The sequence below is a fragment of the Panthera pardus genome, unplaced genomic scaffold (genome assembly GCF_024362965.1).
Source record: "Panthera pardus isolate Hobbes unplaced genomic scaffold, ASM2436296v1 HiC_scaffold_11, whole genome shotgun sequence".
NCBI classification, from domain to species: Eukaryota; Metazoa; Chordata; class Mammalia; order Carnivora; family Felidae; genus Panthera; species Panthera pardus.
Genome location: NW_026526666.1, coordinates 104,322,384 through 104,342,671, shown reverse-complemented (window position 1 = coordinate 104,342,671; position 20,288 = coordinate 104,322,384).

Genomic DNA, 20,288 nt, shown 5'->3' with positions numbered 1-20,288 from the left:
GGGATCAAGAGCTGGTCCTTTTTTTTAAATAAGTTTTTTTTTTTAAAGTTTATTTATTTGTTTAGAGAGAGAGAGAGAGAAAGAACAGGGGAGGGGCAGAGAGAGAATTCCAAGCAGGCTCTGTGCTGCCAGCACAGAGCCCGACGCGGGACTCCAACTCACAAACTGTGGAATCATGACCTGAGCCGAAATCAAGAGTCGGCAGCTTACCCGATGGAGCCACCCACGTACCCCAAGAGCCGGTCTTAATATGACCTGTAAGGCCCAGCACATAGTAGGTGCTTAGTGAATGTTTGTTGGATGAACGTGTAGCAGGTGGGGCGCCTGCTGCCCTCTCCCCTTACCCTCCCCTGCTCACGCTGCTCCCCTCCTGGCGCTCAGGGTGCAGCAGATCCCCTCCCCCTCCCGGCCTGGGGTCTGCCTTCTTCCTGGAAAACCTGCTCTCCCGGCCCCCCACCTATCTTTCCAGGCTAATCCCATGCTTCAGACCTCAAATCGGCTTAAACTGCATGTCCGCAGGGGGAGGGGGACATTACCAGCCGTCCTCCTGCCGCCCACAACCTGAGTTTCCTAATTATGGCTTTATTTAGCATTCTGCTTTTCCTTCAGGATGGGGGCAAGTTAGCTCTTTTCTCTCCCAGAGCATGGCGCACTCACTCACTCACTCAGTCACTTAGTATATGTGTGCTGAGCCCCTCGTGTGTGCTGAGCCCCTCAAGTGTGCTGAGCCCCTCAAGTGTGCTGAGCCCCTCACGTATGCTGAGCCCCTCATGTGTGCTGAACCCCTGATGTGTGCTGAGCCCCTCATGTGTGTTGAGTCCCTCATGTGTGCTGAGCCCCTCATTTGTGCTGAACCCTTCATGTGTGCTGAGCCCCTCACGTATGCTGAGCCCCTCATGTGTGCTGAACCCCTGATGTGTGCTGAGCCCCTCATGTGTGCTGAGCCCCTGATGTGTGCTGAGCCCCTCATGTGTGTTGAGTCCCTCATGTGTGCTGAGCCCCTCATTTGTGCTGAACCCTTCATGTGTGCTGAGCCCCTCATGTGTGCTGAACCCCTGATGTGTGCTGAGCCCCTCATGTGTGCTGAACCCCTCATATGTGCTGAACCCCTCGTGTGTGCTGAGCCCCTCGTGTGTGCTAAGCCCCTCATGTGTGCTGAGCTCCTCTATGACTGAGCCAGGCCCAGGGTTACAATGGTGGCCTGCTCCAGTGAATCACCAGGTCTGCCTTTTAGTCCAGCAGGGATGGGGGTGGGCGTTGGTGGAATAACCACACAAGGAATTGTAAATCTGCAGTGGTGATAAGAGCCACGGGGGAGAAGCCACATCGGGGGACAGCATGTGGGGGTGGAGGTGCCAGCTCTGCTCAGGGAGTCAGGCTTCTTGTGGGAAGTGACAGTGACAGTTATTCAGGGTCACCTCTTTCCCTCCGGGACTGAGCCCCTTTTAGGCCCGGTGGGAGGAAGCAGGCAGGAGCCCACACCTGGGCCATGGCTGCCCCTCCTGGTGGGGCGGGAGGCCTCGAGCTGGTGGAAGATCCCTTCTTGGATCCTCTGGCTGCCGGCGTCGGGATGCCGTGAATCCCGCAGGGCACAGAGACAGACCGGAACCCAGGCTCGCGCCTCCGCACGGTTCTGCACGTGCGATTCAGTTCCCTCTTCCAGCTGAACTGTCCCCTGCCTTCCTGCGTGGACGTACAGTGAGGGCCGTCCTCACAGCGGCAGGCGTGTGATGTTGCTGGGGTCCTGGCTTGTGGTCGGCCCCCCACGGGGACCGTAAGCTCCCTGAAGGCGAGGACCGTGTTGTGCTCACCACCGCGGCCTCAGAACCCAGCTCGGTGGCCGGGACATGCTAGGTGCTCAGCAAATATTTGTTGAATGGATGGATGGTGGGGATAATGCACACAAAGAAATCGAGGATTGAATATTCCAAGGAAACTTTGTATTCTCGCCCATCACGCAAACTCACTCCTCAAACACTGGTATGTCCACAGCTCAGTATTTGCCTTTCACAAACACTGGCAGGCCTGGTGAGAAAGTCGAAGAGAATTTTCAATTGATTAAGTCAGCGGATTTGTTCGCTGAGGTCATCCTGGCCTGGAGCGCGTCTCCTTACCGCCAGCACACGGTGGCCTGTATGACGAGGGATTGTCTCTTATATGCTGACCCTTTACATTTAGAAGACACATATAATAGTTTTTTAAAAAGCGAGGGAAAGCCATAAGCAAAAAAGCTCACAGAAGAACGTGAGGCAGAAACCCGTGGCTGGTGGGAATGCAAAATGGCACAGCCACTTTGGAAGACAGTTTGGTGGTTTCTTACAGAACCAGACATGCTTGTCCCATACGATCCAGCAGTCACATTCGTTCGTATTCACCCAAAGGAGGTGAAACTTATGGGGGCGCCTGGGTGGCTCAGTCGCTCGAATGTCTGGCTCTTGATTCCGGCTCAGGCTGTGATCTCACGGTTTGTGGGGTGGAGCCCCGCGGGTGGGCTCTGTGCTGATAGTGTGGAACCTTCTTAGGATTCTCTCTCTCCCTCTGCCCCTCCCCTGCTCTTGCACGAGTGCATGTACGTGCTCTCTCTCTCTCTCAAAATAAATAAACTAAAAAAAAAAAAAAAAAAAAAAAAGAAGTTGAAGCTATGTCCGCACAAAAACCTGCACAAGGATGTTGATAGCAGCCTTATTCGTAACTGCTAAAACTTGGAAGAAACCAAGAAGTCCTTTTGAGAAGGCGAGTGGATAAATAAAATGGTCCATCCACAAATGGAATATTATTCAGCGCTGCAAAGAAATGAGCCATCAAGCTATGGAGGAACCTTTAAAATTTTTTCTAAATGTTTTATTTATTTTCGAGAGAGAGAGAGAGAGAGACAGAGACAGAGTATGAGTAGGGGAGGGGCAGAAAGAGAGAGAGTGAGACACAGAATCCGAAGCAGGCTCCAGGCTCTGAGCTGTCAGCACAGAGCCCGACACGGGGCTCGAACTCACAGACCGTGAGATCATGACCTGAGCTGAAGTCGGACGCTTAACAGGCTGAGCCACCCAGGTGCCCCAAGCCATGAAGGAACCTTAAACACATCACGCTAAGAGAGAGAAGCCAAGCAGAAAAAAAATACATGCTTCCAACTACGTGACCTTCTAGAGAAGGCAAAACTAGATGTAGCAACCAGGTCAGTTGCCTGGGGATGGGGGTGGGGCAGGCGGATGAGCTGAGGACAAGGGAGTCTCAGGGCAGTGAGGCGGGTCTGGGTGAGCAGTCTCTATTTTTGTCCAAACCCATAGAATGTACAACAGCAGGAGCGAACCCCAGTATAAACTGTGGGCTTTCGGGGACGATGATATGTCCACACTTGTTCAGCAACGATAGAAAGTGTCCCACTCTGGGCGGGGGGGATGTTGATAGTGGGAGGCTATGGGTGTGGGGGTCAGGGCAAATCTCTGTATCTTTTCAATTTTGCTGTGCACCTGAAGTGCTCTGAAAACCAGTCTATTTAGAAAAGGGGTGTGATACATTTCAGCATTGATTGAAAAAAAAAAGGGAAAGGAAAAGCTCGCAGCCTTGTTTTCACTGTACGTGGCTGGGCAATCACAGCCCTACGGTAGGCAGCCGTGTGCTGTTGAAAAGATCTTAATTCCTCACCTGGGTTAAGAAATACCACACAGGGGCGCCTGGGTGGCTCAGTCGGTTGGGCGGCTGACTTTGGCTCGGGTCATGATCTCGCGGTCCGTGAGTTTGAGCCCTGCGTCGGGCTCTGTGCTGACAGCTCGGAGCCTGGAGCCTGCTTCAGATTCTGTGTCTCCCTCTCTCTCTGCCCCTCCCCCATTCATGCTCTGTCTCTCTCTGTCTCAAAAATGAATAAACGTTAAAAAAAATTAAAAAAAAAAAAGAAATACCACACAGATTCGCCAAGGCCCTACTAGGCGTGAGGCGTCTTCCGGACGTGGTCGGAGAAGGGTGTGCGGGCTCGTGGCTGCAGAGAGCAGGGGGGAGGGCAGGCAGAGCTCCTGCTGCGGCCGCCAGGAAGTGCCACCATGTTCCAGAGGGCGCCAGCGTTGGGCAGGAAGTGGTCTCTTATAGAGGTAGGTTGGGCGAGAAGAGGTTTCTGGAAGAGGCAGTGCTGCTGAGCGTGTAGGGCACATGTGCACGTGCCTGAGAGGGGCTGGAGGGGGGGGGGGGGATGCCCGCCTGAGCAGGGGTGGGGGGGATGCCCGATGTTGCCCCTTCACAAAGCTTCCCCGGTAGCTACACACTGATGAGATTTTTTTGTGGCCCACTTTGCAGGCTAGTCAAACAGTTTGTGGCATTAAAATGTTTGGGAACAATGGGCCGTGTTGGGCTTCAAATCCCCTACACCCTGTTGGGAACAGTGTGCCAGTGTGGGTGGTTACACCTGCTCATGCTTCAGTAAGTTCATGATCAATGGAAGGTCATTATCCGGGGCCGGATCCTCTGGCTCGGGGCTCATGGGACAGGGGGGTGGGGAGGGGGCGGTGTTCTCCACGCTCACAGCCGTGACCCCGAGGACACGCTGCTACCAGGGGTCCCGACTCAGGATTTCTCGGTACTGGTTTTCCCCACCCCCTTGGCTTCCGATGTCGCCTTCTGTCTTTTCTGTAATCAAGTGTGTGTCCCCCAAATCCAACAACGCTTCTGTTTTCATTGATAGTCACGCAAAGTCATTTTGGGAAGTTTCGAGATGTGAACGTGCATGAAGGAACATCCTTACGATGCCTCTGCTCCCCACCAGAGCTGCACCAGTGGAAATCGGCCAGGATCTCCCCGAACCCGTCTCCCGACACCCTGCGCACATAGTAACTGTTACCGTTACGCGTTCATTTCGTTCAGCAAACACTGATGGAGTTCCGTGTGCTTCGGCGTTGGTAGAAATATCGCAGGCACCACCGAACCGCCGGGGCCCTGACCACGGGAAGATGTGGTTCCCGCTAAGGAGGGTGGGGCATGCGACCAGAGAGACCGAGGGAAGCGGCTGCAAGTGAGCAGAGAGCTGTAGGGACCACCCCGTCTCCCTTTGCCCCGACAACGCAGAGAACATTAAACACACCCACTGGGGGCGGCGGGGAGGGGGCACCGCAGCCACAGTGCCCTCTGAGCAAAGAGCCTGGGATTTGCAGAGCCCGGAAGAGACTACATTTCCAGCTAGATGAGGACAATGCCGTTTCATGAGAAGCCTTGAGCAGGCAGGAAGAAAACCACAGGATGGAAAAGCCCTATTTTGAGAGCTCCCTCGCCCTCCAGCCAGCGGGGCTGTGCAGGTAGAAATCAGCTTAGGATCCTGTGAAACGGCCGGGCGAGGTTGGCGCTGGGGAGCCCGACGTGTCAATTAGGCGCTCTCACCACGTCTGTTTCTGCCTCCCGCGCACAAACGCTTCCGTGTCCCACGGCCCTTTCGGCTCCTTCGGCTAAGCGTCAGCGAGTGACACGTGAGGGGCAGCCACCAGAGAGATGAAATTTGCCCACAAATGTGGTGATCGTTAGCGGGTGGCTGTTTTCCCTTCTGCGGCCGCGCGGGAGTCACTCGTGGCGGGACGGTCCGTGTTCCGGGCACCCCAAGCATCGGCAGGGCCTGGCCACCACCGATGCTGGGGGACGGCCACCAGCAGAAGGCACAGCGGTGGCCTTGCCAGTTGTCACTGGTGTCCCATACTTGGTAGCACCAGGAACAACTAACCCCAGGTCTCAGTCCGTTTCTGGCTGTGGCCTTGAAGAGCGAAACGTTATCAGATTCCAAGTCAGATGGGTGTCCACGGGGCTACAGATATGCTCCCAGGTGCCCGCATCCTCCTGGGTTGTCAGTACAGGTGATGGAAGCCCTCGAGGGCGGTGGGAAGGGCAGGTAGGGAAGGGCCAGCGCCCGGAGGCACAAGTGCCCCCCACCCGGAGGACGTGACAGCACACAAGGCCCTTCCTTCCAGTGGCCTTTCAAGCGCACGAAAGACACGCCTTCCTTTCAGTGGCCTTTTGAGCGCGAGAAAGACACGCTGTTAATATGCACAGTTTGGGCTGGAGAGATTTTGCATGAGCAGCATTTGTTCAGAAACAAGGCAAGGTCAGGAAGAACCCTCTAGGTCCCCATGTCACGTGGGTGGTGGCCAGCTCGGGGGACAAAGAAAGGTATCCGATGGGGAAGTGGTTAAATCACAAAATGGTTCTGGATGTTACGACCAAGCCCTGGTCCTCAGGGACACCGGCAGCGCCCCCGTGCCCCCACGGCCCCGTGTCCGTCAGCGGGGGTCTCTCTCCCGTGTGCCACGGGCACCGGGAACAGCGTGGCACCTGGTCGGCCCGCCCTCGCTCTGGCTCCTCTGCACGAGGGAACCCCCGCCATCCCCGAAGGGCATCTGTCTACTCCTGTCCCCGCGGCTGCGTCCCCGTCTGGCTGCTTGCTAAGAATCCAGAGCAGATTCAGGTCAGTGAGTCTGAGGCAGCTACGTGCCGGGTAAATGATATTGTACGTAAATTGAAGTGGCTTAGCCAGGCGGCCCCATTCACAGCAGCTAACAGGTGTGACCTAATGTCACGGACGTCACCTTGCTTCTCAGGTGGTGCCGTTGCCAAGGCTGGCTTGCTCCCCGGTCCTCTCCCGGCTGCTGCGTGGAACGGCTCCAGCTTGCCTTCCTCCAGTCGCCTTTTCGAAGTCTGGGCACAAAGTGGCAGGCGGGGCCTGCTTTGTTATCTGGTCTCCACACACGGCTCTTGGTTCGTGGGGTGTTGGCTCACGCACAAGGAGCAGCCAACAAGGTTTGTGCCTCGTCGAGGGTTTTATGACTGAACCATCTGGAATTCCTGGACATTTTCAAACTAACACAGTTGGCATGAATTTAGAGGTGAAAAGGTGGGGGTGATGTCTTCCCCTGGATTTTGTCAGTCCCAGGATGTAGAACTTCGGTATTCTAGAAGACGCATCCGCCCCAGATCAGGAGTTGGGGGATTGTGGGAACGATATTCATTCTCTCTCTCTTTGTCTCTTGCTCTGTCTGTCTGTCTGTCTCTCTCACACACACAGCATGAGCTTAGCCCAACTTCAAAGTGGAAGGATGCCGTCCACACAAGACCTCACTTCAGTTGCCAGCTTGGGAGTCCCCAGACCACCCTCAGGCGAGCTAATTCTCTAGAAGGACTCACGTTGCTCACCGAGGGCTGCTACCCCCACGGTTATGGTCTCTTACAGGGAAAGGACACGGGTGGAGATCAGCCAAAGGAAGAGACACACTAGCAGGGTCCTGGAAAGTGCTCAAGGCGGTTTCCGTTGTCCCCTGCCCCTGGAGTCAGGACACGTCCTCTCGGCCGTGGAGTGTGACGACACACATGGAGGACTGCCATCAGGGAACTCTCCGGAGCCTCGCGGCCCCACACGCTCCCTAGATGGGCTGCCTTTCAGAGGCATGACTGATGATTGACCAACTGCTTATCGATTGGTTGGTCGCCCGCATTGCTGATCTCAGTCTCCAGGGGACTGATCCCTGTGACCCCAAGTCCCACTCTAAATCACAGGGTCTGTGTTTCTGGCAGGGCCGGCCCTACCCCACGACTACCACTCTGGGTCCCCTTGTTGGATTACCCAGGGTGACCCACGGCCCCCAGGAAGGCAGACCCTCCGGTCAGGCAGGACATTTTAGACATGACTGCCCAGAAGTGGGGGACAAAGGCCAGATTAAACTCTTTGCCCCGCCTCCGCCAGCATGGAAAAGCGGATATAAAGTGTCCTGGTGGGTCTGTAACTCCCTCGTCCTCTTTCCTAGGCTGGGTGGAAATTTCTTATCTCTTTTCTCCCGATTGCTGCTGAATTCCCTGGAACTAATGCCCATTGTATGTACCTGATTACAAAGGGAGCGGTTTTACAGAACATTCTTCCTCTCAGGAAAATGAGAGTTACCTGCCTTTTTCTCGGTGAGAGGGAAATGTTCTTTTGAGTAATTTTTTAATTTACTAAAAATTTTTGATCCCATTGTCGTGGGGATGCAATCTTCCAGAGGAGAGGCACACAGACAACGATGTTTTAATATTTGCACGGCTCTGAGGTGAGGCCAGCGAGAGCCCAGGGGCCGCCCGCACAGCCTTGCCTCTCCCAGGACCACGGGGATCGGGTGAACCTCCTGTCCCCAGCCCGACCCCGAGAGACACTGACCACTGACCACTGGCCAGTCAGAAATTAATTACCTGTGTCTCCAAGGAGATGGTGCTGTCCACTTACGACCTGGAGTTGTTTTTTTTTTAATGTTTATTTATTTTTGAGCGAGAGGGAGTGAGAGAGCCAAAGTGTGAGCTGGGGAGGGGCAGAGAAAGAGGGAGACACAGAATCCGAAGCAGCTCCAGGCTCCGAGCTGTCAGCACAGAGCCCGACACGAGGCCCGAACTCACGAGCTACGAGATCATGACCTGAGCTGAAGTCGGACGCTTAACCTACTGAGCCACCCAGGCGCCCCTTAAGTTTATTTGTTTGTTAGCAAAGGTTTTTAAAACTTTGCAGCCAGGACAGTCAGCATCCATGTGCCCGAGTCTCTGAGACAGCAGAGTGGCTACTGAGGTCTGGCGGTCCAGGCCCGCATGCCCACGGACCTCTTAATCCTGCCAGCCTGGGCAGCCTTTACGCTGAGGACGCTTTGAACTATGAGGTCACTGGTTCAGCACCGTGCCTGTTGGCTGGCAATGGAGGTGCTGTGCGGTCTTCCGGGGACGGCCGGGCAAGCAGGGTGCACAGGCATCGGGAGATGTGTGGTGGCCCAGCTTTGCAGACTCGGCCACCCCAGCTCCTGACCGGCACGAGGCTCTCACCTTCGTAGAGAATGGGGTGTCCGCCCGCCAAGGGGGCTGACACAGAGGTGGGCCTGCTGGGACAGAAGCCGGGCCCTCAGCAGGTCCCTGGTCACTGTTGACTGAGTAACCAAGTCAGGCGACATGGGGGCCGTTCTAGCGTCTGAGCCCCCGCGCCGATGGGGTGGGCACAGGGACGCCTACATGTTCCGAGGGCGCCTCCGTTTGTGCCTGGCACTGTTCTAAGCCAGCCTCTTCCGGGCGTTACGTCATGTGATTTTCGAAGCACCTGGAGGTGGTTCACTCATTGCACCTATTTAGACCTGGGGAGACTGAGGCATCGTGGGGTGCAGGGCAGAGGCCCCCTGTCCCCCCCGGAGGGGAATGCGGGGTGCTGAGCCGGGGCTGGAGAGCTGTCCTGGGCGCCCTCACTCTGCGGAGTCTGGCGTCTGGGTCCCGGCAGCAGGGGGCAGGATGAGACAGGGAACAGCAGCCGTGGCCGCGGCTCCTGCTCCGGGAGGCTCCGGAGGAGGGTGGCAGGTGCGGGGCAGGGAAGGTGGCTCCTTCCCTAACGACGTGCAGAATCTGTGGATGGGCCGGGGTCGGGGGCAGCTACCTCTGTAGAGACGGTGCCTCTGGGTTCCCCGCACCCTGGGGGGCACCGGGCGTGAAATCAGAATCGCGTATTAAACACGGGAAGTGGCAGCCGCTCAGTGCCGGCTCGTCACAGAGGAACCCACCTGCCCGCCGCCTGCGGGGACCCCCGCGCAGCGCCCGCCCGCTGGTCTGGAGGCAACGCTGATCAGGTCCGCAGGGACGCCCGTGCGCGTTCTGTGCTGGGGGTCATGGTGGGGGGTGGAGCTCTGCTCACCCTGCCCTCTTCCACCCTCTGCTGTCCCGAGCCCAGTCCCTCCGCGGAGCTCTCCCTCGCGCGGCCAGGAGGGCCAAGCTGGGCCCCCCACGCCCAAGGGGCCTCTGCCATGGCACAGCCAGGACTTGGGACGCAGGCCCAGGTTGCAGACTTTCCTTCTCTGCCCGAGCCCCACTCCGTGGCTTCTTCTAGAAGACATGTCTTCCTTTGTGGGGCCTCCGATGAGTCCTGATGGAGGGAGGGTCGTGCTGGTCCAGATTCCTCAGTCGCGAGGGGGGACGCCGAGGCCCCGATGGAGCCTTGGGGGCGCTGGCTGGGGGGGCTCCTGGGGGTGAGCGTGTCCCTGTGGGCAGGACCGCGTTCTCCGTGTCTCTGCTTGTCACTCCAGCTACTCCCTCCTCCCCCCCAGCTTTCTTTCCCATGCCGTGTGTTCAAACCTCGTTCCTTCCTCAGCTTCTCTCCTGGGGCGCACACCCGAGCCCCAGCCCAGCAGGAGGAGGGACCCCCCCAGCCCGTGGGTCCCAGAGGCTTTAGGGCCGTGAGTCTCGTGCTTCCAGAGAGGCCGGCCTTGATGTGACGTGGACAGTCCCCACGGACACTCTGCCTGGGGTGTGCCCTTTATCACGAACTCGGCCCGGGGCCAGAGACGGGGCTGGAACTGAGCACCCAGACCTGCCGTCGGACCACCCAGCAGGCGCAGCAGGTGGCATCGAGCACCACGGCATCTCTTTGCAGGGAACGAGAGACCCATCACAGACACAGGGCTCCTCCAGAACAGAGCCTTCTGGGTGCGGTCCTGAGCTGCCTTGTGACCTGGAGCTTTCAGGACAGCCTGGGTGTCTGGCAGTGAGTGGAGACAGAATGAAGCCAGGACGTGGAGGTCAGGGCCGCCCGCCTGCCGAAGTCAACACACGGCGGCGACTCCCTCGAGCTACTGGACCCATCACCGAGCAGGCTGCGCCTGGGGGACTGGAGCGGGGGCTTTGAGGGGCACCCTAGCCTGGCCTGGGTCCCGGCAGCACCTGGATGCCAGCTCACGTCACAAGGGGATGCAGAGTCCTCACTGGAGAGTGCGTGGTCCGTGCTGGGAGGGCCGGGCGCCGGTCTCACTGCTTTTCCTGGGTCACCACCCGTGATTTTTCCACGGCTGTCTGTGCTCGCTGGCCCCTGGGCCAAAGGGGGGCCCCAGGCAGAGAGGGGTTTTGTGCAGCCCTCCAGCTGTGACCCCTGTTTTAACCGCAGCTCCCTGGCCCTTCCCTAGACCCCAGTAAACGGGTCTCTCTACGGCACACTCTCCTGACTGCCATCAGACTGGGTCTCTTGTGACCGGGTTGGGATCTTCTCTGTGGAGACAGGCCGGGGCCGGGGGGCGGAGGAGCACAAGTTTGGCACAAGCTTCTTTCTACCCAGACCGAATTCCCGCCGCTAGACCCCAAGGCCCAGGCGAGCCGCACCTTTAAGAAACACGGCTGTTTGGTGCCCGGGTGTAGCCCACCCCTCACGTCTCTGCCCTCTGGACAAGGCCCAGGAAGTTACCCCCCTTGCCATCTATCCTGTGTTGACACCTGTCCCCAGGGATGCCCAGGCAGCCTGTGTCCCACTCTTGCTATTTCGGCTTCTAAAAGCCCAAGGAGCGCCTGACGTGGACCCAGGGAAGGTAACAGTACAGGTGTGTGGGTGTTGAAGATGGTGGACAGAAGCCAGGAGGCACTGTCTGTGGCCTCAACCAGACAGGCTTAGGTTAGAATATGGTTAAAAATTTTTTTTTAATGTTTATTTATTTTTGAGAGAGGGAGAGAGAGAGACAGAGCATGAATGGGGGGAGGGGCGGAGCTAGAGGGAGACACAGAATGGGAAGCAGGCTCCAGGCTCCAAGCCGTCAGCACAGAGCCCGACGTGGGGCTCGAACTCACGGACCCTGAGATCGTGACCTGAGCCGAAGCCAGTCCCTTAACCGACTGAGCCACCCAAGGGCCCCTAGAATACAGTTTTAAAGTGCTGATCATCCGTTTATCTAACACACATTCATGGAGCATCTGTTTTGCGCCTGACAACGGTGCAGACAATGTTGGGGACACTGCCATAGACTCGAGTGGCCCCACACGCCTGCCCCGTGAAGGTGAGGGTCCGGGGGTGGGGGATGGAAATCAGTGTCCAGATGCCGCTAAGCAGATGGCACGGCGTGCGGGGCCCCATGAGGACGCTGGGGACAGACCGGGGCAGGTAGGGGTCGGGAGTGCGGGGAGGCAGTGAGTGTTGACGTCAGTACAAAGAGCTGGTGAATCGGAAGCCGGTAGCCTGGGTCCGGGTGTGAGGCGGGAAGGGCCCCGCCACAGAGGCCCGAGGACCAGTGAGACCGTGTCTCCCATGGGCTCGTGAGCTGTCGGCCTCTGACGCCGGGGGCAGCCTTCCTGCTGGGGAATAAGGGAGACACGAGGGCAGCCGACCCCGCCACCCTGCCCATCCCACCGCCGGACGTACGGCTGGATTCCCGACTGCAGCAGAGGACTGGCAAAGACAGACGCCCGGGGGCACCTTGTCTGAAGACAAAACATGACCGTTTATCTCATGTGTCAGCTTGGCTGGGCCACAGTGTCTGGGTACGGGGCCGTCCATTATTTTGGATGTTTCTATGAGGGTGTTTCTGGATGAGACTGATATTTAAATCAGTGGGATTTGAGCGAAAAGCAGATTGCCCTCCGTGATGTGGTGGGCCTCATCCAATCAGCTGAAGGCCCCGACTGGTGTCCCCCAGGCAAGAGGGAATTCTGTGGCAGGTGGACTTGGGACTTGAACTGCGACATCAGCTTTTCCTGGGTCCCCAGCCGGCCTGTCCATCCTTGCAGCTTCCATAATTGCGTGAGCCAATTCCTTGAACCGAATCTCTCTCTCTCCACATGTGCACACATCGTTTTGTGTCTGTTCGTCTGGAGAGCCCAGACTCACACATCGAGATGGGACACAACTGGAGTTTCCTAAGACAGAAGAAATGGAGGTTGAGAAGCAACAGCCAGCAAGGGCTGAAGAGCGTCCCTCTAGACCTGGGTGAGCTCTGCACGGTCACAGCAGGTCTGATGGAGTAAAGGCCATGTCACCTCGACCTCGCCATCCCCAGGAAAGCCTCTCCTTTACTGCATAACATGCACCACCAGTGCCCCTCCCCTGCCCTCCCAGCCCCCTCCCAGCTGGTTCTGGCCGTCACCCCCGCCCCCTCGTCATCCCAGCTTCCCCCCTCATGGCTTGACCGGTCCGGTGCTTCTCGGCCTCCCCTGACTCACGGGTACCTCCAGGAAGGGAAAAGAAGGGAGAATCTGTCTGCCGTCATTCTGAAGAGTCCCTTGGTGCTCTGGCCACGCTGGACTGTCTGCTGCATTCCTCTCCAGTCCACCACGGGGGAGGTGCAGCCCCCCAAGTCCCACAGGGGCCCTCCCACCCCTTTCCTGAGGATCAGACCCCTTCATATCCACCGCCTCCGCCAGAGGGCTGGGTGGTCTCTTGTCCACTCGCCAGGCCCTTCCCGCCGAGGCCGGAAGCCGCCTCTGGGCGGGGGCAGGGGGGGGGGGTTGGCCAGCGTGAGGTCTGCGGGGTGCGGTACAGCAGAGGCCGTGTTCTCAGGAGGCCCTGGTGGCCAGAGGTGGTGGCACCAGACACAGCGGCTTTCTCAGCTGGCCCTCTGTAGAACCGTGCGTGGCCCCTCTTGGGCCGAAGGGACTGGGTCTCTCTCCTTCCTTCCTCTCTGCAACCAGACCAATGATGAGGCAGCCAGCCGGGTGGGTGTGCCTCGGGGCAGGTGGCCCGACTGGTTCCGCCACAGAGCTGCACCCCTTCGTGACAGCAGTGAGATTTGGCTTCTCCCAGCCCTGACTCATTTGTCTGATCTGAGTGAAAAGCATGTGAACTTGACTTTGCTCCTTAACCCCTTCGTGCCGGAGTTCCCCTCTGAAAGCGGGGGCAGTATGGGTGACAACTCTGGGTGTTTCAGGCGGCACAGAGAAGCCGCCCAGATGGGCGCCAGCCCAGGAAGTGACCATGTCATGTGGCTGCAAAGCCCAGGCTTGGCCACAGACCCTGGCTCTGCTCACCTCCACGCGTCATCTGCTCCTGGGGCGACCGGGCCCGGTGGGAGGGGGCCCGGGAGAGTGGGGCTGCCAGCATTTTGAAGGGGGCCCCTCCTGAGGCTTGCCTCGTGAAGGGCACACAGGAAAACGTCGGATTGCATCGCAGTCTTGGCCGGGGAATAGGAGTGGGTACTTAACCTCGTTTTTAGGAATAAGCACATGTGGAATTAGCTCACGGGGCGGGGGGGGGGGGCGGGGGGCGGAATGAAAACCGGCCCCCGGCCTCACTGCGCTGACATTCATACAGCAGATTTCCTACGAAACTCTTGAACTAATTCCAGGTAGAATTCTCATCCAAAAACACCCACTGCAAACAGCTGGGATGCTGGAGTGATGTCAGAGTGTGACCGCACAGCTGAGACCCAGAGCCCTCCCGGACGCCGTGAGTAGGGTGGGGACTTATTTCCAGGATCCCCATCCTGGGGACTCTCCGAAGAGGGGGCAGAGGGCTGTTGGGACACAGAAGCATGGTGCTACGTGATCCCGATCCTTGCGACAAGACGCCCCTGGCTGCCTCCCTCCCGCCTCTGGACCCCCGTCAGGCGACTCTGCGGCGGCAAAGGGCTCGCCCTCTCCAGCGCTATTTGTGGCTCTGCTGCTCACGTGGGGCTCCTTCTCGGTTGGGAGGAAGGCTTTGTGTGCTGGGAAGGCCAGCGTGGAGGCCAGCCCCTCCTGCCATTTAATCTTAGCCCACGGACGTCAGCTGCTTTCGCAGGGACGGTCTTTTTCCTTTTCCAAATAGGGCACGGCAGGCATCTCTGTCGCGACACCCCCCTTCTCAGTGGATGGCTCTGCTCTTTGCTGCTAGGGAAGTGATACTCTGGGAGTGGGCAGGGGTGGGGGTGGGGGGCTGGGCTTATTCGGACACCCCCATAGTCTCTTTGCCACTTTTCCTGGTGATCAAGGCACGTGTGTTGTCAAGGCTGGGACACCAGGAAGCAGGGGATAAGTGACCTCCGGGGACCGTGCACCTGCTCCAATTCCAGGGAGGTTTTCATCAGCCGGTAGGACTGTTGGAGGAAGATCCAAACGCGAGCTGCCATCCTCTGCCCATTGGGAGCCCGGGAGAAAGAGACAGAGACTGTCCAGTCCCAGGGGCACTTTTGACCACTCGGGAACGGCTCCCCCGTCTCCTCCCTCCCCTGGGATTGCTCTGGAATCTTCCCAGCCTGCTGCCTGAGGCCGCTGTGGTTCCCAGGCCCTCACCCCATGAATGCAGGTGGGCTGGGCGAACTCTGTGATCCGAGGGTGACAGGAGCCTGTGAGCCACACCCGTCTGCCCCCTTCCCCGGGCGTCAGCTGGCTGGCATTTTTTCCTGCCCAGGTTGGCAGGTTTGGGGGTGACAGTGGGCAGTGATGTGTCAGGGGCCTTGGGGATGGCGGCCAGCCCTGGCCTCTGCTTTAGGGAGAGAGTCACCCGGATTGGGGCAGATCCGCCCGGATCAGGGGTTCAGGACACAAAAGCCAGGCCTCTGGAAGACATGGGTGGGGCTGGGGCCCCAGGGAACTTTCGGGGCTGGCGGAGAAGACTACTGCTCTCCCCCTGGGGTGGTGGCTCTGTGGGTGCATGTCACTGCCTGGCTCCAAAACGAACACTCACGCTGTGCTTTCGCTCTCGCGTGTGGATGACACGGCAGCTAAAAACATGCCACATGCACCAGCCAGCGCGTCTTTCTTCCCCCTTCGCGGGCAGACGGGGGTTGTGATAACCGAGGCGCTGTGTCAGGCTCTTAGCAAGCACACCCAGGACACGGTGACTGTCAATACAGGCTAGCTGTCGTATGTCACCATCCCTCCCACGAAGCGAAACGCATTCTTTCTGCAGCGGAAACGGAGAACGCCTCTTGGTTTCATATCCACCCTTCCGGAAGGCCTCACGCGTCCCAGGACCCAGGCTCAGGGTCTCCTCCCCCGTCCCACGTAGCTCATGCCGGGACAATGCAGTTAGACGTGCTGTTACGTAGGCAGATTTTCACCTGCCCGCCACCTACCCTCCCCAGGTGGTCAGTTTCACGACTGCAGGGACCAGGTCTGTTTTCCTCGTCGCCAAATGCTTGGTACCCAGCGTAGTGCCAGGCCCAGGGGACTCTCTTTAGAAACACTTGTAGCATGATTCAAGGCTAATGATGGTGATTTTAATGATTATTATAGTAGTTAACTTTCAAAACCTTTTCATTGTAAAATAAAGCACGGGTACAGAAAAACGGTGAGACAAATGTTAGCTTGATGGATTGTTAAAGCAAACAGCCTCGATGCCCCACCCACGTCGAGAAATGGAACCTGGTTTAGTCTCACTCATTATTTTTATTTATTTATTTATTTATTTAAAATGTTTCGTTTTGGGGTGCCTGGGTGGCTCAGTCGGTTGAGCGTCCGACTTCGGCTCAGGTCACGATCTCGAGGTCTGTGAGTTCAAGCCCCGTGTCGGGCTCTGTGCTGACAGCTCGGAGGCTGGAGCTTCTTCAGATTCTGTGTCTCCCTCCCTCTCTGCCCCTGCCCCGCTCATGCTCTGTCTCTCTCTGTCTCAAAAATAAATAAAACATTAAAAAGAAAAGGTTTTGTTTTGAGAGGGAGAGGGGGGTGGCGTGCGTGAGGGCACACGCGGGAGAGGAGTGGAGAGAGAGGGAGGCGGAGAATCCCAGACAGTTTCTGCACCATCTGCGTGGTGCCCGACGAGGGGCTCGAACCCACGAAGCGCGAGATCGCGACCTGAGCCGAAATCAGAAGTCGGACGCTCAACCGACTGAGCCCCCCAGGTGCCCCAGAGCTGGTCTGTCCTTAAGTCTCTTTTAACAGACAGGTTCCACATGTATCCCTTTCTTTCCCTCACGCCTTGTCTGTGAGAGGCCTGGGCCATTGGACCCACACTCTGGGTTTGTTGACCACATTGTCACCGTGTGGTTTGTCACGTCCCCCCATCCTCGGGAACTGCTGGCGAGAGGCAGCTGAAGCCAGCGGCCCCGTCGGACGCCGGTGTGGTCCCCTTGGTGAGGCGCTGAGTTCTCCCACCCTGGGGCATGTAGTGCCTGGTTTTACTCTGGTTCGATGTTGGCAGCTGCACTGGGCAGAATTGCGTCCCAAACACACGCTCAGGTCCAAACCCTGGTACCTGTGAATGTGACCTTATCTGCAGATGTCGTCATGTTACGAGGCCAAACTGGGTTAGGGTGGACTCTCGTCCAGTGACCACTGTCCTTACGACAAGAGGGAGATTGGGATATAGATCTCACCATCCCCAGTGATGTGTTAGGGTTGGGGCCCGATCCCTGGACATCACACAGTGTGGGTTAAGGGGCCGGCTTGACTGGGGTGAGGGTGAGAAAAGACGACTCCTCAGGCTGGGCAGTGAGAGGGGTGCCAGATCTGGTGTGTGTCCCAGGGCCCCAGGGGATGAACGGCACCTCCCCGGACACCCAGCTTTTTATAGGGCACGTGAAGGAAATTGGCCGTGCCTGGACACGCCAGCTGCCCAGCACTGAGGCTCTGTGGCCACGAGGTTTCAGCCCCTTGGCCTGTGTGGGGAGCTGCCCCTGGGAACAGCCTGTTGGCCGTGAGAAGGGGGAGCCCCGTCCCAGCCCCCCTGTGGTCCAGACAGGTCGGTGTCACTGGGGACCTTGCATCGCATGTTTCCTTGGTGATGGATGGATGGGTATGAGAGGCACTGGCGGAGTTAGATTAAGAACAAGCTTGAGGTCAGTGGGGACACCCTGACATCTGCCTGCGGAGTCACCGACTGGCTGCCCAAGTGAGCTCTGGGTGAGGTTTGCCCTCCCGAGGGTTTTGCTGGAAAGATGGACCTTGGGAGTCGTTTGAGGAGCTGGTTCGGGCCCTGCTGCCCAGGCGAGAGCGCCACGTCTGCAGCCTTCCTCCTCCTTCCTCAGGACCCCGCTTGCCTGTCCTCTGGCACGGGCCCTTAACTTGCCTGCGCCCACCCCTTCCAGGGTGGCCTCTTGGGCAGCAGCAGTGCCCATCACTGTGGGCGGGGACGGTGACAGTAGCTCTCCCGGCTGCCAGCCACGGAGAGAAGGACGTGGAACGGGAGGATGAAATCCCTGCCGTGGGAGCAACAGGATCCGCTCTTCAGACAGGGCTCTTGGCCAATGGACAGCGTCCTCTGCCTTGTTCTGAGGTTCCCTGTCCCCCGGGCAAAGCCTGGGTGGCAGCCGCGGGGTCTGCCCGCAGAGGCTCTCCCGGTCCTGGAAACCTGTGGTTCCAAGTCAAGCTCACTCCTGTGTTCTGCAGCCCGGCTCTGACCTTTGCCACTGGCCATGATCTTGGCCGGCCCTCAGGCCTCTGTCGCTCCAGGCACCCCGGCCAGAACCAGCCGGTCACCTGCAAGTCTCTGTACCTCCTGGCCCCTCAGGGAATCAGCTTCCTCAATAACCCTTGGACCCGCTTCCTCCTCTGCAGCCCCCGCCCCGGGTGGGCCTTAGCACCTCTCGTGGATTCTAGAGTCACAGTGAGCTGCGGACACGTCTGTCTCCAAGCAGATGGCAAACACCGTTCCTAGCTGGGCCCATCTGGCCCAGTGGGTACTCAGTCACCCTCTCCTCCAGGAAGCCCTCCCTGCCCCTGGGAGGCGGGATCCTTCCCTGTGTCCCCGCCTGAAGGAGTTCACTGCAGTCCAGCAATATCCTTCCACCCAGTCCTCGGGCTTCCGGAGGGCAGGGGCCCTGTCTGCTCCCCCCCCAGGGCTCAGAACATGGGGTGCATGAATCGAAATGTTCGGGAGCTCAGTTCTCTCTCCGAGGCGGTGCTGGGCTTGGGAGGGAGGCGGAGGCCGCCAAGGTCATGGTCCCAGACAGTGAGTCACAGAGTTCCTCGTGGGACTTTGCTGGCCCAAATCCTCCCTCCGCCCAGAGCCGCGTTGCTACCTGCAGCCGCAATTACTCCTACCTGAGCCGTGGAGGCTCTTTCTTTCACCTTTCCCGGAGGCTCTGTCTCGAGACACAGCAGCACTGACGTGGGGACACTTCCCACTTCCCGTGGGGCTTCCAACGTGCTGGTGCCACCGTCCGCGCTGTCCTCAGACTGCTCTGCGAGGGGGCGGAGCTGCGGATACACGATCCCAGCTGCCCCGAGATTTAGGATTATGTCCGAGAGGACTGAGGCACCTGACCCAGGCCCCGGGGCCGGGAAGGGGTGGGAGGTGGGTTTGAAGCCGGGCATCTGGAGAACTGGGGTGGCCAGGATGAGAAGAGAGAAAGTCCTTGTATCAATCTCCTAGTGCTGTTGTAACCAGTGACCCCACAGTTAACGCCTTAGAGCTACACATGTTAGTTCTTTGGCCGTCTGGGCGTCGGGAGTCTAAAATGGGTCTTCCTGGCTGTGCTCCTTCTGGAGGCTCTACGGGAGAATCTGTTCCTTTGCTTTCTCTTGCTTCTAGAGGTGCTCACATTCCTTGGCTTGTGGACCCTTCCTCTGCCTGCAAAACAGCTCTCTGTGACACCCCCATACCTCCCTCTTATGGGGACCTTGCGATGACACCGGGTCTGCCCACATAATGCGGGATAATCCCCACCTCAAGGTCCTTAACTTCCTCACATCTGCAAAGTCCCCTTGGCCACGCAAGGTGACGCATTTATGGGTCCCGGGGCTGGTAGGGGGGCACCTTTGGGGGCCATCGTTCAGCCAACCACAGCCCCTGTGGGCTCTGCCTAAGCAGTCACCAGTGTGTCTGGTGCTCAGAGAAGAGGGGGAGCAAGGAGGAGACTCCTGAGCAAACATGGGACTTGCTTAGATCAGAGGCCAACTTTCCCCGGCCTTGGGCAAGGCTCCCGCGAGCAAACGTGGTCTATTATTCAGCATCTTTGTGGAGGGAGATTAAAATTGCATCGGGCTCTGGGAACTCCTGCCCCCCAGCACCTGACAGTGACAGAAGGGGCTGCTGTACAGAAGGCTCATTAAAAATGAAAGCACGATGCTGATTTCCAGCACACTTGACTTACTTAAGCTGGTCTAAGTGGATAAATATTTCATTCTACAGTTTATTAAGTTCGCACCGATGGAACTTCTCTGAACGCTTCCCAGCGGTCTCGGCAGGGAAGCGGGGGACCCCCACTCCAGGCCTCGCCGACATGCCACGAGCAAGTGGCCCTGTGGGTTCTCGGGGTCACGCTTGGGCCCAGCTGTGAGTCACCAGGGTCCTCGGGCCACCCTCTGATGCGGCTCCCGGCACAGTGGGTGATGATCAGAACCAGAGAGAGTCCATAAGCGGCAAGAACAAGCAGGGAGCGACTGCCCGGTGCTTGTGTTTTTCTTGCCGAGGGAAACTGGGACCCGGACAATTTGGGAAGTGAGCTTCCTGCCCTCCCGCTCTTGCAGATGTGCAGAGGCTGGCGGTGCCCCGAGGCCGCTGGCACTGTGCTGGCGGCCGGGGAGCCCACGTGAGCACTGTCTGTCACGTGTCTGCGGGTGCTGGCTGTGGGGTCACCTGGACACGGGATGGGATGCCTGTCAATGGCTCTCCGTGCTCCTTCCCAGCTTGACATTCCCCCGCTCCCCGGAAGCTCCAAGTACAAAGA